The sequence below is a fragment of the Saccopteryx bilineata genome, chromosome 5 (genome assembly GCF_036850765.1).
Source record: "Saccopteryx bilineata isolate mSacBil1 chromosome 5, mSacBil1_pri_phased_curated, whole genome shotgun sequence".
Taxonomy (NCBI): domain Eukaryota; kingdom Metazoa; phylum Chordata; class Mammalia; order Chiroptera; family Emballonuridae; genus Saccopteryx; species Saccopteryx bilineata.
This window is the reverse complement of record NC_089494.1, coordinates 194423045-194434268: the sequence shown is the minus strand read 5'-3', so window position 1 is coordinate 194434268 and position 11224 is coordinate 194423045. Positions and strand designations below refer to the sequence as shown.

The window sequence follows — 11224 nt, the reverse complement described above, 5'->3', positions numbered from 1 at the left end:
GGTACCACTAATATTTTTTACTGTTTTTTGTTTGTTTGTTTGTTTGTTTTTACAGAGACAGAGAGAGAGTCAGAGAGAGGGACAGACAGACAGGAACGGAGAGATGAGAAGCATCAACCATCATTTTTTTGTTGCGCTTTGCAACACCTTAATTGTTCATTGATTGCCTTCTTATTATGTGCCTTGACCAAGGGCCTTCAGTAAACTGAGTAACCCCTTGCTCAAGCCAGCAACCTTGGGCTCAAGCTGGTAAGCTTTTGCTCAAACCAGATGAGCCCTCGCTCAAGCTGGCAACCTCAAGGTCTTGAACCTGGGTCTTTCGCATCCCAGTCCAACGCTCTATCCACTGCGCCACCACCCGGTCAGGCTGTTTTTGTTTCTTAAGTATATATGAAGTGTAGACATATATTTCTCTCTCTCTCTCTCTTCCTGTGTGAGGAGTATATACAAAGAACCACAGGTAGGTTTGGACATGTATAGGACATTTCATCCCAAAACATCAAATTATACATTCTTCTCTAGTGTGCATGGAACATTCTCAATGATAGATATATGTTGGGCCACAAGACTAAGATTAGTGCCTGACCAGGTGGTGGTGCAGTGGATAGAGCATAGGACTGGGATGTGGAGGACCCAGGTTCAAGGCCTCGAGGTCGCCAGCTTGAGCACGGACTCATCTGGTTTGAACAAGGGTCACCTTGTCTGCTGTAGTCCCCCAGTCAGGGCACACATGAGAAATCAATCAATGAACAACTAAGGAGCTGCAACAAAGAATTGATGTTTTTCATCTCTCTCCCTTCCTGTCTGCCTGTCCTTCTCTCTGTCTCTGCCAAAAATAATAAATAAATAAATGTATACACTATGGTATTTTAAGACTAACATTAACAAATCCATGAAGATTGAAATTGTTGGAGGAAACATGGCTGCTGGCTGTGATCAAAACACAAGCATGACTATATGAAAGAAGAAGGTTTTCCTGAAGATGAGGCGACTGAATCGGAAAAAAACTTTAAGTTTGGTAAAAGAGTTGGATGCCTTTCCGAAGGTCTCTGAAAGCTATGTGGAGACTTCAGCCAGTGGGGGTACAGTTTCTCTGATAGCATTTACCACAATGGCTTAATTAATCATAATGGAATTTTCAGTATATCGAGATACATGGATGAAATATGAATATGAAGTAGACAAGGACTTTTCTAGCAAATTGAGAGTCAATATCGATATTACTGTTGCCATGAAGTGTCAGTATGTTGGAGAAGATGTATTGGATTTAGCAGAAACAATGGTTGCATCTGCAGATGGTCTAGTTTATGAACCAGTCATCTTTGATCTTTCACCACAGCAAAAGGAGTGGCAGAGGGTGCTGCAGCTGATTCAGAGTAGACTGCAGGAAGAATACTCGCTTCAAGATGTGCTATTTAAAACTGCTTTTAAGAGTTCAACAGCACTTCCACCAAGGGAAGATCACTCCTCCCAGCCTCCAGACACATGCAGAATCCATGGTCATCTGTATGTCAATAAAGTAGCAGGGAATTTTCACATAACTGTGGGCAAGTATGTTCTTTTCATCTACTGAAAATACTTCAGACAGGTTGAGCTTGGTTAAAAGTAAATTCTTTGCTAAAATAATAATATATGACTGATTATAAAGGATTGCTTAAAAAAAAAAAAAAAGAAATTGTTGGAGGAAAGTCAAAGTCTCGAGTGACTTTCTGTTCCCATCCTGAGAAAGTGAAGGTTGAGGCCAAGCATTTGTGACTGAAAGCAGTCGCATTCAGGGAAGGCCCAAGGATATGGGTGTTAGGCCCAAGTGGAGCTTTCTGCAGATCAGGAATCAGACAGCAGATGGTTTAGTGTTATGTCTCAGAAAAGGCAAGAGAAATCTAATCAGTTCTACAAATATAAATAATAAAATTATACACTGTATTCTGCTTGTTAGTTTTTATGCAAGATAACATATTTCTGCTTAATAAATTGGATAGCTGATCTCTCCAAGGCACCTCAATCCTGGAGAGATTGGGGTCCTCCTCTTGCAGTATTGTTGTTGCTGCCTCATTCCTTTGCGACTCCTCTTCATGAGACCCTGAACATTAACAACAAGAAATTATACTAAGTATATTTTCTGATCATAAGGCTTTAAAACTAGAATTCAACTATAAAAAGGAAGTAAAGAAATCCACAAAAATGTGGAAAGTAAACAACATACTTTTTAAAAATGATGGGGGCAAAGAAAAAATAAAAGCAGAGATCAAAAGACATATACAGACAAATGAAAATGACCACACAACATAAAAAAGTTTCTAGTATGCAGTGAAAGCAGGAATAAGATGGTAGTTTATATCATTACAGGCTTTTATCAAGAAACAAGAGAGATCCCAAGTAAACAACCTAATATCACACCTCAAGGAACTGAAAAAAGAACAAAGGCAAACCAGCTGGCAGAAGAAAGGAAATAGTAAAAATTAGAACAAAAAGTTCTCTAAGTGAAATAGAGAACAGAACAACTAGAGAGAAAACTAATACAACAAAGAGCTGGTTCTTTGAAAAGTTCGATAAAATTGACAAACCACTGGCTAGCGTCACTAAGGATAAAAGAGGAAAGACTCAGCCTGACCAGGTGATGGCGCAGTGGATAGAGTGTCAGACTGGGATGCTGAGGACCCAGGTTTGAGACCCTGAGATCACCAGCTTGAGTGCGGGCTCATCTGGTTTGAGCAAAAAGCTCACCAGCTTGGACCCAAGGTCACTGGCTCAAGCAAGGGGTTACTCGATCTGCTGAAGACCCGCGGTCAAGGCACATATGAGAAAGCAGTCAATGAACAACTAAGGTGTCACAATGCACAACAAAAAACTAATGATTGATGCTTCTCATCTCTCCATTCCTGTCTGTCTGTCCCTGTCTATCCCTCTCTCTGACTCTCTCTCTGTCTCTGAAAAAAAAAAAGAGAGGAAAGACTCATATAAACAAAATCCAAAATGAAAGAGGAGAGATTACCACATACATTATAGATATACAGTACAAAGAATCATAATAGAATATTATAAAAGATTAAATACCACGAAAAACAACAATGTAGAGAAAATGGATACATTTCTAGAATTCGACAATCTTCCTAGACTGAGCCAGGAAGAAGTGGAAAACCTAAATAGACCTATAAGCAGGGAGGAAATAGAAACAACTATCAAAAACCTCCCTAAAAACAAAAGTCCAGGAACAGATGACTACACTGTTTGGTAGTGAATTCTACCAAACATTCAAAGAAGATATGGAACACATCTTATTAGGCCAACATAATCCTCATACCAAAATCTGGCAAGAACAACACAAAAAAAGAAAACTACAGACCATTATCTCTAATAAATATAGATGCAAAAATCCTGAACAATATACTAGCAAATTGAATACAATACATTAAAAAAAATAATAAACCTGACCAGGCGGTGGCGCAGTGGATGGAGGGTCAGACTGGGATGCAGAAACCCCAAGGTTGCCAGCTTGAGCACGGGCTCATCTGGTTTGAGCAAGGCTCACCAGCTTGAGCCCAAGGTCATTGGCTTGAGCAAGGGGTCACTCGGTCTGCTGTAGTCCCCTGGTCAAGGCACATATGAGAAAGAAATCAATGTATAACTAAGGTGCCGCAACAAAGAATCGATACTTCTCATCTCTCTCCCTTCCTGTCTGTCTGTCTGTCCCTACCTATCCCTCTTTCTGATTCTCTCTGTCTCTGTCAAAAAAAAAATAAGAACATAATAAAAAAATAATACATTACAATCAGAAGGGATTAATTCCAGAAGCACAAGGATGGTTAAACATACGGAAATTGGAAGTCGATTAATGTAATTCACCACATCAACAAAACAAAGAACAAAAATTATATGATCCTGTCAATAGATGCAGAAAAGGCATTCAATAAGATACAACATCCCTTTAGGTTTAGAACACTCAATAAAATTATAATAGAAGGAAAGTACCCCAACATAATAAAGGCCATATATGACAAACCATCAGGTAATATCATGCTAAATGGTAAAAAAATAAAGGCATTTCATCTAAAATCAGGAAAAAGACAAGGCTGCCCACTCTCTCCACACTTATTTAACATGGTTCTCAAAGTTTTAGCCAGAGCTATCAGGGAAGAGAAAGAAATAAAAGGCATCCATTTCAGAAAAGAAGTAGTAAAGGTATCACTTTTTGCAGATATGGAAAAATATTCTATGCTCATGGATTAGAAGAATCAACGTAGTTTTAAAATGGCCATATTACCCAAAGCGATATGCAAATTTAATGCAATTCCCATCAAAATCCACCTGACTTCTGGTGGCACTATGGATAAAGCGTCGACCTGGAATGCTGAGGTCGCCGGTTCGAAACCCTGGGCCTGCCCAGTCAAGGCACATATAGGAGTTGATGCTTCCTGCTCCTCCCCCTCCTCTCTCTCTCTCCCCTTCTCTAAAATGAATAAATAAAATCTTAAAAAAAAAAAGCACACTTATTAAAAAAAATCCCATTGTCATTTTTTAAAAAAATAGTATAAAAAATTACCAGGTTTGTATGGAACCATAAAAAACCCTGAATAGCCCTGCTGGATAGCTCTGTTGGTTAAAGCATTGTCCCGAAGCACAGAGGTTGCCAGTTTGATCCACAGTCATGGCACACACAGGAACAGATTAATGTTCCTGTCTTTCTCTCTCTTACCCTTCTTCTCTCACTAAAATCAGTCAATAAATAAAAGAAAAAAAAAGCAAAAAACCCTGAATAGCCAAAGCAATCCTGAGAAAAAAGAGTCAAACCAGGTGTATCACATACCTGACTTCAAATTATACTGTAGACCCACGATAATCAAAACATCGTGATATTGGCCGAAAAATAGACATACAGACTAATGCAACAGAATTGAGAATCCAGAAATAAAACCACATATATATGGACAAATCATCTTTGGCAAAGAGCCAAAAACACACAATGGAAAAGAGAAAGCCTTTTCAATAAATGGTGCTGGGAAAATTGGAAAGTCACATGCAAAAGAATAAAATTTGACTACAGTTTGTGTCCCTGCACAAAAATAAATTCAAAATGGAACAAAGACCTAAATATAAGATCTGAAACAATAAATTACATAGAAGAAAACATAGGTAATAAGCTCATGGATGTCGGCTTTAGAAAAAAAATTATGAATTTGACCTGAAAGGCTAGGGAAGTAAAGACAAAAATAAATGAATGGGGCTATGTCAAATTAAAACGTTTCTGCACAGCAAAAGAAACTGACAACAAAACAAATAGGCAGCCAACTAAATGGGAGATGATATTTGCAGATAACAGCTCTGATAAGGGGTTAATATTCCAAAATATATAAAGAACTCACACCGCTGGCCGGTTGACTCAGTGGTAGAACATCCGCCCAGCATGTGGAAGTCCCGGGTTTGATTCCTGGCCAGGGCACACAAGAGAAGTGCCCATCTGCTTCTCCACCCTTCCTCTTCTCCTTTCTCTCTATCTCTCTCTTCCCCTCCTGCAGCCAAAGCTCCATTGGAGCAAAGTTGGCCTGGGTGCTGAGGACGGCCCATGGCCTCCACCTCACGCACTGAAATGGCTCTGATTGCAGCAGAGCAACGCCGCAGAGGAGCCAAGCATCACCCCCTGGTGAGCATGCCGGGTGAATCCTGGTCAGGTGCATGCAGAAGTCTGTTGCCCCCTCAGTGCTTCTCACTTAGTAAAAATACAAAAAAAAAAAAAAAAGAACTCACAAAGTTCAGCAACAAAGAAGCAAGCAATCCAATTAAAAAATCGGGAGAGGCCCTGGCCGGTTGGCTCAGTGGTAGAGCATTGGCCTGGCAGGCGGAAATCCCAGGTTCGATTCCTGGCCAGGGCACACAGGAGAGGCGCCCATCTGCTTCTCCACCCCTCCCCCTCTCCTTTCTCTCTGTCTCTCTCTTCCCCTCCTGCAGCCGAGGCTCCATTGGAGCAAAAGATGGCCCGAGCTCTGGGGATGGCTCCATGGCCTCTGCCCCAGGCGCTAGAGTGGCTCTGGTTGCAACAGAGCGATGCCCCAGATGGGCAGAGCATTGCCCCCTGGTGGGCATGTCGGGTGGATCCCCGTTGGGCTCATGCAGGAGTCTGTCTGACTGCATCCCCGTTTCCAGCTTCAGAAAAATACAAAAAAAATATTAAAAAAAAAAATGGGGAGAGGACCTGAACAGACACTTCTCCCAAGAGGACATACAAATGGCCAACAGATACATGAAAAGATGCTCATCTTCACTAGCTATTTGAGAAATTCAAATCAAAATTACAATGAGATATCACCTCATACCTGTTAGATTCGCTGTTATCAACAAGATAATAAATAAATGAGATGTATGTGAGGGAAGAAGAAAACCTGTGTAGGGCCAGTTATACCAGTTACATCATAAGTCTAAGATTTGCAGAGCTGGGAAGGGTCTCCTGGCATGAACAGTTCTTTAGGGAGGGCCCTGGAGATAGTGATACATTAGGGCTCACAGGGCCCAGACAGCTGCATCTGAGGCAAGTTCCCAGGTGATTCTCATACATGTAAACCACTGAACTACCCCAGGAAGAGTAAGTCACCAAGTCCTGGCTCTGCACCTACAGTCTGAAGCCCTGAATTCCTCTACAGAGAAATCTCAGTAAGTTCTACTAACCTTACAAGGCTTATTAAAGCTATTTTTTAAAGTTGAATTTATTGGGGTGATGCTGGTTAACAAAATTATACAGGTTTCAGGTAAGCAATTTTATTTTTTATTTATTTATTTTTATTTTTTTCTTTTCCATTTTTCTGAAGCTGGAAACAGGGAGAGACAGTCAGACAGACTCCCGCATGCGCCCGACTGGGATCCACCCGGCACGCCCACCAGGGGCGACGCTCTGCCCACCAGGGGGCATGCTCTGCCCATCCTGGGTGTCACCATGTTGCGACCAGAGCCACTCTAGCGCCTGGGGCAGAGGCCACAGAGCCATCCCCAGCGCCCGGGCCATCTTTGCTCCAATGGAGCCTTGGCTGCGGGAGGGGAAGAGAGAGACAGAGAGGAAGGCGCGGCGGAGGGATGGAGAAGCAAATGGGCGCTTCTCCTGTGTGCCCTGGCCGGGAATCGAACCCGGGTCCTCCGCACGCTAGGCCGACGCTCTACTGTTGAGCCAACCGGCCAGGGCCAAGCAATTTTATAACACATCATCTGTATACTGTATTGTTCCCAATGGCTTTTTTTTTTTAAACAGGACAGAGAGAGAGTCAGAGAGAGGGATAGACAGGGACAGACAGACAGGAATGGAGAGATGAGAAGCATCAATCATTAGTTTTTCGTTACGCATTGCAACATAGTTGTTCATTGATTGCTTTCTCATATGTGCCTTGACTGTGGGCCTTCAGCAGACTGAGTAACCCCTTGCTCGAGCCAGCAACCTTGGGTCCAAGTTGGTGAGCTTTTGCTCAAACCAGATGAGCCCACGTTCAAGCTAGCACCTCGGGGTCTCGAACCTGGGTCCTCGGCATCCCAGTTCAACGCTCTATCCACTGCACCACCGCCTGGTCAGGCCCCAATGGCTTTTTGAAAATAAATAAAATGTTGCTGTTTTATTGGTCCTCTGCAACAGATGACAATAAATAAATGGTTTCTTTAATAGAGTATTGCTAACTTGTGATTGCTTAATTTCAGTCTAAATTCTATGAGTTAATTGTCCATAAAGTTTGCCACACAAGTCTTCTAACTTTTAAAATTAGATTTATTGGGCTGACATTGGTTAATAGGATCATATGGATTTCAAGTGTACGTTTCTATGATACATGATCTGTGTGCCCACCACCCGAAGTCAGACCATCTTTTGTCACCATATTTGACCTTCTTAGCCCCTTTCTACCCCATATGCCCTTCCCTCTGGTAACCAGCATTCTGTTGTCTGTGTCTGTGAGTCTTAGTTTTATATCCCACATATGAGTGAAATTATATAGTTCTTAGCTTTTTCTGTCTGACTTATTTCACTTAGCATAATATTATCAAGACCCATCCATTTTGTTGCAAATGGCAGAATTCATGTTTTCTTATGGCTGAGTAGTATTCCATAGAATATAGATACTATATTTTCTTTATCCAATCTTCCATCAAAGGACATTTTGGTTGTCTCCATGTCTTGGCCACTATAAACAGAGATGCATACACCTTTGCAAATAAATGTTTTCGAATTTTTCAGGTAGCTACCCAGTAGAGGGATTGCTGGGTCATACAGTAAGTCTATTCTTAAATTTCTGAGGAAGCACTATACTGTTTTTCATATTGGCTGTACCAGTATATTTTCCCAACAGCAGTGAAGGAGGGTTCCCTTTTCTCCACAATCTCTCCAACATTTGTTATTTCTTGTCTTGCAGATAATGGACATTCTAACAGGTGTGAGGTGGTATCTCATTGTACTGAGAGAGAGGAAGCGTGAGAGAGTATCAGCTTGTTGTTCCATGGAGCTGTGCATCCATTGATTGCTTCTCAAACGTGCCTTGATCAGGAATCAAACTGGTGACCTTGGGCTCAATCCAGTGACCTGAAAGTCAAGAAGCCAATGACTCAGAGCTCTAGCCAGTGACCTTAACACTCCAGGTTGACATTCTATCCACTATGCTACTACCAATCAGAACTTATTGTAGTTTTGATTCGCATTTCCCTAACAGCTAGTGAATTTGAAGATCTTTTTATATATCTGTTGGCTGTTTGTATGTCTTTTTGGAAGAGATGTCTGATCAGGTCCTCTGCCTATTTTTTAATTGGATTCTTGGGTTGGTGTTGAGTTTTATGAGTTTTTTATATAATTTGGCTATTAACCCTTTGTTGGAGCTGTCATTTGCAAATATCACCTTCCATTTTGTTAGTTGTCTTTTTGTTGTTCTCCATTTTCTCTTTTCTTTTCTTTTTTTTTGTCCATTTCTTTTGCTGAGCAGAAGATTTTTATTTTTATATAGTCCCATTCATTTTTGTCTTTACTTCCCTTGCCTTTGGGGTCAAATTCTTAAAATGGTTTTTACAACCAAGATCTATAAGTTTAGTATCTATGTTTTCATCTATCTAATTTATTGTTTCAGATCTTATATTTAGGTCTTTGGTCCATATTGAAATAATTTTTCTACATAAGGAAAAACAAATCTAGTTTCACTCTGTTGCCTGTGGCTTTCCAATTTCCTAGCACCATGAGGCTTACTTTTCTCCATTGTGTGTTTTTGGATCTTTTGTTAAAGATTATTTGCCCATATACATTTGGGTTTGTTTCTGAGATTTCAGTTCTATTTCATTGATCTGTATCTTTGTTTTTCTGCCAATATCATGCTGTTTTGATTATTTAACATTGTAATATAATTTAAAGGCAGGTAATGTGATACCTCTCATTTCATTTTTTCTCAGGTTTGCTTTAATATTTGGCATCTTTTGTGGTTTCATACAAATCTGATGATTACTTGTTCTATTTGCTAATAAATGGTATTGGGATTTTGATGGGGATTGTATTAAATTTGATTATTGCTTTGAATAATATGGCCATATTAATTATGTTGACTCTTCCATTCCATGAACATGGAATATCTTTCTTTTTTTGTGTGTATTTTTAAATGTCTTTTAATAATATTTTGTAATTTTCAGTATATAGATTCTTCATATCCTTCATTAAGTTTATGCTAGCTATTTTATTCTTTTGGTTGCACATGCAAAAGAAATTGTTTTTCCATTTCTTTTTTTTTTTTTTTTTGAGATTTTAATTGTTAGGATATAAAAAAGCAGTAGCCTGGCCTGTGGTGGCACAGTGGATAAAGTGTCATCCTGGAACACTGAGGTTGTGGGTTTGAAACTCTGGGCTTGCCTGGTCAAGGCACGTATGGGAATTGATGCTTCCTGCTCCTCTGCCCTTCTGTTTCTCTCTTCTCTCTAAGATGAATAAATAAAATCTTTTTTAAAATTAAAAAAAAGAAAGCAGTAGATTTTTTTTTTTTACAGAGACAGAGAGAGTCAGAGAGAGAGACAGACAGGGACAGACAGACAGGAATGAAGAGAGATGAGAAGCATCAATCATTAGTTTTTCGTTGCGACACCCTAGTTGTTCGTTGATTGCTTTCTCATATGTGCCTTGACCGTGGGCCTTTAGCAGAGTGAGTAACCTCTTGCTCAAGCCAGCAACCTTGGGTCCAAGCTGGTGAGCTTTGCTTAAACTAGATGAGCCTGCACTCAAACCTTGGGGTCTCGAACCTGGGTCCTCTGATTCCCATTCTGACACTCTATCCTCTGCACCACCGCCTGGTCAGGCGAAAGCAGTAGATTATTTTAAAAATTTTTTTTAAGTTTTTTTCTTTTTTAAAATTTTTTTTACAGAGACAGAGAGAGAGTCAGAGAGAGGGATAGATAGGGACAGACAGACAGGAACGGAGAGAGATGAGAAGCATCAATCTTCAGTTTTTTGTTGTGACACCTTAGTTGTTCATTGATTGCTTTCTCATATGTGCCTTGCCCGTGGGCCTTCAGCAGACCGAGTGATCCCTTGCTTGAGCCAGTGACCTTAGGTCCAAGCTGGTGAGCTTTGCTCAAAACAGATGAGCCCGCACTCAAGCTGGCGACCTCAGAATCTCGAAATTGGGTCCTTCCGCATCCCAGTCCAACGCTCTATCCACTGCGCCACCGCCTGGTCAGGCGAAAGCAGTAGATTTTTGTACATTGATTTTACATCTTGCAACTTTACTGTATTTATTGTTTTTAATATTTTTTGGTGGAGTCTTTAGGGTTTTCTACACACAGAATCATGTCATCTACAAAAAGTGACAGTTTTACTACTTCTTTCTCTTTTTGGATGCCAGTTACTTCTTCCTCATGTCTGATTGCTCTGGTTAGGACCTCCCAAATTATGTTGAACAACAATGGAGAAAGTGGGCATCCTTGTTTTGTTCTTGATTTTACAGGAAAAGCTTTTAGTTTTTCACCATTGAATATGACATTAGCTGAGGGTTTGTCATATATGGCCTTTATTCCGTAAAAGTGCCTCTCATATGTGCCTTGACCAGGTGACTCAAGTTGAGCCAATGACCCCTTGCTCAAGCTGGAAGTCTTAGGCTTCAAGCCAGTGACCTATGGGTTCAATCCAGTGACTATGGGATCATGTCTATGATCCTATGCTCAAGTTGGTAACCCCACCTCAAACTGGTGAGCCTGCACTCAAGACGGCAACCTTGGGGTTTCAAACCTAGGACTTCAG

The 11224-nt window shown here is 40.6% G+C and overlaps 1 pseudogene; it reads left to right on the top strand.

Annotated features, from left to right (window-relative positions):
- Window positions 1–920: 920 nt before the first annotated feature.
- On the top strand, window positions 921–1573 carry LOC136306607 (endoplasmic reticulum-Golgi intermediate compartment protein 2-like; annotated as a pseudogene).
- Window positions 1574–11224: the final 9651 nt, after the last annotated feature.